The following is a 7,282-nucleotide window of genomic DNA, read 5'->3' as shown; positions in this document are numbered from 1 at the left end:
CGTGACGTCACCGGATCGCTGACCGGACTCCCGGAAGCCAGCAGCGAGGTGAGTGTTTTCATTAGCGATCAAAATAATTTTAATCAATCAAAAAGTTTAACGATTTATCGACAAATTAATCTTTAATTTCCACAGCCCTAAAAAAAATGTATCTTATTTGTGTATCACTTGGCTGTAGATCCCCCAATCATCTCTGAACTGTTGCTAAAACTGTCCTTCCTTCTGGAGGGTGGCTACTTTTGTTCCCCATGGTCCCTGTGTGTGTTGTAAAGTAGTCACCGCTCCAAGCTCACTCCTTTGATGGACTACAATCTCATGTTAAGTTTACTAATTTGTATTGAGATGTGTAGTTACAACACACACACAGGGATCATGGGGAACAAAAGTAGCCCCCTTCCAGGAGGAAGGACAGTGTTGACACCAATTCAAAGATGATTTGAGGATCTACAGCCGAGTGATACACAAATAAGATACATTTATGTTAATAGTTAGGGTACTTGAATGCATTTTTAAGATTTAATTCCTGAGTTTAGTGTCACTGTAAAATGTAAAAGGTATTCTAAAACAGTATGACTGCCTATCACAAATTGGGACTGGTTAACCAAAGTCAAAATATAGAAAGAAACTTGATGCACTCCTTGCCGGATGCCCCAACGACAGGGGAGGGTGCTTGTAGTGACTGCAAATGGCACCAGCACACCAAAAATCCTCTGTCAATTTTAAGCCAGATTAAGGGACCCTGCGTGGCCCCGAAAGCGCTCGTTTTTAGTTGACATGGTTCTTATCAAATGAACACATGGTTATCCTGAAAGGATTTTTGGTGTGCCGGTGACATTTCTTTAATTGGTTAACCAAAGTGACATAATTGTTGGTTTCAACAGTGGTTGGTTGCTGGTTTCAACATTCCTTCAACAGTTTAAACAGGTTACAAGGCTTGTTATCTTTAAAGGCCAACTCTGGGCTGGAGACAAGGGTTTCAGTGCATTTATTTCAATGCTATCACTACGCTCATCCCTTGAAAAGTATACTGCAATATTTCAGCTGACCTTGTGTTTACTTACAATATTGCCAACATTGTCATGTCATATTTATGATTTTCTTCGCGTAGTTCTAATGCGCTATGGACAGCTGAAGTCTCATGAAGGGCAATGACCTTGTTGCTGTGTGCCGAAACCACAAGATTCCACCTCCCTAAAGACTAGAAAGCACATCACAGCCATCATACCAGGTGACCCATCTCTCTCTTACTATATAAAAATGATATAGATGCCTGTCATGTAATGTTACCTGTCTAACAGAAAGAGGAGACAGCTTTTCTGCCATATCAGCGCAGGAGACTGAAATACATAAACACCAGAATTAGTAAGAAACATCTCTGAATGAAAGATGGCATCATTGCTTCTGTGATGACTACACTTGGGGCAGGGCGGTTTTGTCTGGTAATCTCAATACTGCATGATTTGGGTGCAGGACATTTGTTTCATTTGTATTATGAAAAGCCAGTTATGATAAGTCCATTACACACGTATACGTGACTGATGGCGGTTCACAGTAGCTTCCTCGAATACATCCAGGTCATTGGGTGCAGGTAGGAGCTCAAAGGATGGTGTCTAGTTGTTGGGTTTTGGCCCACATGTGGTGCAGGACGGGAGTGAGTGTATAGACACTGTGTGGTCATCGGTATATTGAGCAACCTGGTTCTGATTAGGAAAGGAGATCAGCAACTGGCAGAGAACAGACAAAATGTTGAAATTCCAAACACTGCACAATAGGAGAATGTGAAGTTAGGCACTTTTCATCCTGCAGGCAGCGAGTATGCTCTTGCAATATGAAAGGTACAGGCAGACCAAACACGTGTGACCACACGGACCAGGCAAGTATGGTATACGGACCAGGCAAGTATGTTATATATGTATAGATTGTTTAACACAGGTAACAAGGTTCAAACAGGGTTCAGGACTCAGAGGTAACAAGGTTCAAACAGGGTTCGGGACTCACAGGTAATAAGGTTCAAACAGGGTTCAGGACTCACAGGTAATAAGGTTCAAACAGGGTTCAGGACTCACAGGAAATAAACAGGGTTCAAGGTTCAGGACTGGTATCATGACTCACAGGAAACAATACTGAGCCACCATCCTGACTGCAGGGAGGGTTTAAATATCCTCTCAGGAAGCACCAGGTGATGGCTAAGTACTGGCAGCTGGGAAACACCTGCAGGTGAGCCCTGGAGCTGCAGGTCCCAGCACCACCCAGTGGTGGTCTGGTACCTAGCAGCTCCTGGATGCCTAGATAATCCTGCAGGTGAGCCCAGGAACTGCAGGGCTTAGCTCCAGCGCCACCTGGAGGCGCTCTGGATCCTAACAGGTGCTCTCCTCTTCTCCATGGTGATCCCGGAGTACTGTGGTCCCTCTGCGTCATCATGTACATTGTAGGGTTATTAACATATCTCTGTATTGTTAACACTAAACCTCCCTGTAACCCCATTCCAAACAGTAACATTCCCAGTAACCCTAGCATTAACCCCCTCTGTACCCTTATACCTAACCCCCTGTAACCCTAACACAACCCTCTTTCTAACCATAACACTAACCCTCCCTGTAACCTCAGCACCAGTTAGTGTTATCCTTAACATTAACTTTTCCTGTACCTCCAACCTTAACACTAACCTCCCGTAACCCTAACACAATCACATTTGTAACCTAAACACTAACCCTTCCTATAACTCTAGCACAAAACATTCTGTATCCCTAACAATAAGCCTTCCCGTAACCCTAACCCTCCATCTAACCTTTAACACTAACCCTCTCAGTAACCTTAACACTAACCCTCTCTATAACCCTATCACAACCCTCTCAGTAACCTTAACAATAACCCTCTCTGTAACCCTCACACTAACCCTCTCAGTAACCTTAACACTAACCCTCTCAGTAACCATAACACTACCCTCTCTGTAACCCTAACACTAACCCTCTCTGTAACACTAACCCTCTCTGTAAGCCTAACACAACCATCTCAGTAACCTTAACCCTAAAAACCCTCTCAGTAACCCTAAAAACCCTCTCAGTAACCCTAAAACTAACCCTCTCTGTAACCCTAATACAACCTTCTCAGTAACCTTAACACTAATCTTCTCCATAATCCTAACACAACCCTCTCAGTAACCTTCACACTAACCCTCTCTGTAACCCTATCACAACCCTCTCAGTAACCTTAACTCTAACCCTCTCTGTAACCCTATCACTAACCCTCTCAGTAACCTTCACACTAACCCTCTCTATAACCCTATCACAACCCTCTCAGTAACCTTAACAATAACCCTCTCTGTAACCCTCACACTAACCCTCTCAGTAACCTTAACACTAACCCTCTCAGTAACCATAACACTACCCTCTCTGTAACCCTAACACTAACCCTCTCTGTAACACTAACCCTCTCTGTAAGCCTAACACAACCATCTCAGTAACCTTAACCCTAAAAACCCTCTCAGTAACCCTAAAAACCCTCTCAGTAACCCTAAAACTAACCCTCTCTGTAACCCTAATACAACCTTCTCAGTAACCTTAACACTAATCTTCTCCATAATCCTAACACAACCCTCTCAGTAACCTTCACACTAACCCTCTCTGTAACCCTATCACAACCCTCTCAGTAACCTTCACACTAACCCTCTCTATAACCACAACACAACCTTCTTATTAAATTTAACCTGAACCTTCCCTATAACCCTAACACCAACCCGCAATGTATTCTTAACACTAACCTTATGTTAAACTTAACCCATTTTTTGCATACTCATGTCTTCTGTGTCTGGATTCTCTGAACTGAAGACCATTCTTCCTGTCCCAAAAGTTACCAGCACCAAGGTCCCAATCCCTAAATCACATGAGTCCCGGTACCACTACCATCTCAGGTCTTTATTAACAACCAATAAAAAGAATGTTTATAGGCTTGAGTGAATTATATTGTGTTATAACAACAGTGATGTATTCTAAAAAACGTACATACTTCGATTGCAAACTCATGTAGGAACTAAAAATGGTGGAAGGGTATTCTTTTGAGAATGAGGATGGGCAATTTTAATTAAATGAGCATATTATGTAGAAACAGAGCTGAACAGGCTTTGGGAAAAGAGTAGTAGATGGTCTTGGAAAGGTGAAAGCTTTGAAAAGCATAGCTCAGGAGATAGATTTGCTAACAGGTACACCTCAGGCTTATATTTACCCTCTTTCTGTTCCTCAGCGTTCGGTCTAAAGTAGTTATATTTGGTTCCAAAACACATAGCTTGTTCCTTAAATTTATCTAGAGCAGCTTGTGTAGTAGTTTTGACTGTTGAAGAAAAAAGGGACAACATATAAAGGTTTTTCAACACCAACATTCGCCTTTGAAATCTAAAAATGTTGAACTATCTCACCTGGATTTGTGATTGTGTTCGGCCAGTTCTGTAACAGAGGAAACCCTGTTGGAAAGCATAGCCAGGTCAGTGGGTTCACATTTCTCCAGCGACAGTTAAAGCCCAGCTTTGGACTCAGCCCCCCCACCAGAGGATCAACCAACCTCCCCCAAAGCCCTTTTGGTGATGTCAGAGCCCTTCTTTGCATCAATATACTTTGAACGAAGGGTGCCAAAGTGACACCCCATTAGAGGCTGGGTCCATGATGCCCTGAGCTCACGGTATTGTCATCAGTCTTCTGGCATAAATGACCCTGGCTTCATTCAACCCTGAAGACTGAGGTCATCTTATGTATTGCAAAGAAAAGAAGTACTGCAAGTAATCACTAATAAAAGTGAATATTGCAGCCAAAGCTGTTTTTTTTGTTAACCAGCTGGGGGCCATATGAAGAAAAACATTTAGCCCAGAATTAGCTGTGAGGTCCCAGCAAGCACAGGACCCTACGGCAGCCACTTGTGTTTAAAAATGTAATATTGCAGTATCGGCGCTTATTATTGGGGCATTTTCACTAGTAAAAATGTCTAGTATCAGCACCGATACCGATAGTGGTCCCTATATAAATCATTATATATGAACATTTATTCCAGAGGACGACCATGACAGCCAGGTACTGAGCAGAATGAGAAGTCAGCCACCACCGCTTCTATAGAAGGATTCCTCTAGGTCAGTATCATTCTTTATACTCACTTGCTAGGTATAATTTTGTCAGTCCTGTGGTCTTCATCCCCAGGACCATAAACCCTTTCTCCCCCTTATATGCGGAAATTTCTATGTCACCTATTGGAGAGATATTTAGTTAAAAAAGGATTTCCAGTCTGGTACAAGTACAACTGTGTTCTCGACAAGCCTCAAGCAGCTCTAAGGCCTCATTCACACCATCACATTCCGGGAACTAGTTAATGTTTGCCGAGTTGGCACCCCAAACGAGGCCGGGAAAACATGCGGTTTTCCCGCATGTGCAAACACGCACAAACGCGAGGGGAAAAAACACGGAACACATGTCACAGATTTTGCTACATGCACTACTTTTCTGCTTTTAGTGCACATTCAGGAGCACATTGAAATCAATGGGGACGCGTGGCAAATATGGCAAACAAATGCTTGCCAATGTGCACAAATGCATGCCACCACAACACACGTTCATGCAACGCTATGGTGTGAATGGGGTCTAAAGGTTGCTGGAAACTTGTTGAGGCCTGCTAGCAACTTTTTTAAAGTGACATCAGGACAGAGGCATCCCAAGGTGGGCTAACACGCGGTGCGGGTACTGGGTGACGCCCCGCAGTGACGTCATCACACGCGGTACTGCTGTTACCTGCTGGTGGCCATCTTGGTGATGGACGCCGGAAGAGAGGGGACGTCACCCGGCGGGATAAGGTATGCTGCCCCCTCTCTCTCTCTCTCTCTCGAGCAACCGTTGGGCTCTCGGTCTTTGACCGAGTGCCAGTGGCGTCACAAGGGTGGTGCCGCCCGCACCCGGGTGACACCATTGGAGGGTAATTTTGGTGTCACCCGCCTCTGAAAAGTCGGGCGCTCAGTCATGGATGCCCGACAGTATCAGGAGAGAGAGGAGGGGACCAGCGGCATACCTTATCCCGCCGGGGTCATCGCGCACGCGCGTGGTAATGTCACGCACATGCGCAGTGGCGAGTCGGCGGGACACCCAGCCTCGGGACACCCCTGCTGAGTGCCTGACTTTTCAGAGGGGGGTGACACCAAAATGACTGCCAGTCATTTTGGTGTCACCCCACCAATAGTGTCACCCGGGTGCGGGCCGCACCCCTCGCACCCTCCTTGTGACGCCACTGCACCAGGAACTCTTATTTAAAGTGATATTAAAATCAAAAGGTTTTTAAGTTATTTAAAAATGCTGATTAAGTCACTACAATGGATGCTACTGTTTTAGTTTACTGCAGAATCAACTGGTCCCCTGATATCCTGTTGTAAGGTGACTCATTTCCTTTGCATGGTCCTATGGACCCACCCTTGTGTGTAAGTAAGCTGTGTGCGTCTTCACAAACACACAGGTACATCAGGGCAAGATACTACCTTTGCTCTCTACGCTTTCTTCCTCCCTTCTCCAAGCTAGTAGATGAACGGCTGCTGGAGACTGCTCTGTCCCTTGTGATCTTACTGGACAGGAAGTTCAGGGAAGCCAAGCTGAGAGAGTTGGAGCTCTTCAGAAACATGATGACTGTAAGTGTATTGGGCAAAAATGTAAAGGAATACTTTACTGGGCAATTTACATTTGCTTGATCTGGATTTATTATTGAAAAAAAGTTTGAGAGTTTAATACTACTTTTAATCTCAAAGCACTGAGGTGGTGATGTGCATTAATGTCTATCTACTAGCTTGGAGGAAGAAGGGAGGACGGAGAAGGAGTGGGGGGGGGGCTTTTGATTTGCAGTGTCTGTGTGTTTGTGGAGACACACACAGCTTACTAACACACACAAGGGTGGCCCCGTAGGACCCTGCAAGGGAAAGGAACCTCCCTAATACAGGATATCAGGATCAGTGCTCAGAGAACCAGCTAATTCTGCAGCTAAAACCTTTAAATATTAAGAAGCAGCATCCATTGTAAGTGATTTCATCAGCATTTAAAATGTCTAACAACCATTTGACTTTAAATTATTCCTTTAAAGGAGAACTATGAGGTGAGTGCTTTTCACTCACCTCATAGTTCTAGCCGACCTGTGACAATGAGACTGACAATGAGGTCGGCTCAGTAGATCGGGAGGTGAGCGAACACATACCGGCGTTCGCTCACCTCTCGATCCTGTCACGGCTCTCTGCCGTGACAGGGGAGGGGCTGGATTCCCCTCTCCCCGCTCC

The sequence above is a fragment of the Nanorana parkeri genome, unplaced genomic scaffold, assembly GCF_000935625.1.
Source record: "Nanorana parkeri isolate BGI_ZX_2015 unplaced genomic scaffold, ASM93562v1 scaffold779, whole genome shotgun sequence".
In the NCBI taxonomy this organism is placed as follows: Eukaryota; Metazoa; Chordata; class Amphibia; order Anura; family Dicroglossidae; genus Nanorana; species Nanorana parkeri.
The sequence above is the reverse complement of the archived record's forward strand: the minus strand, read 5'-3'. Positions refer to the sequence as shown.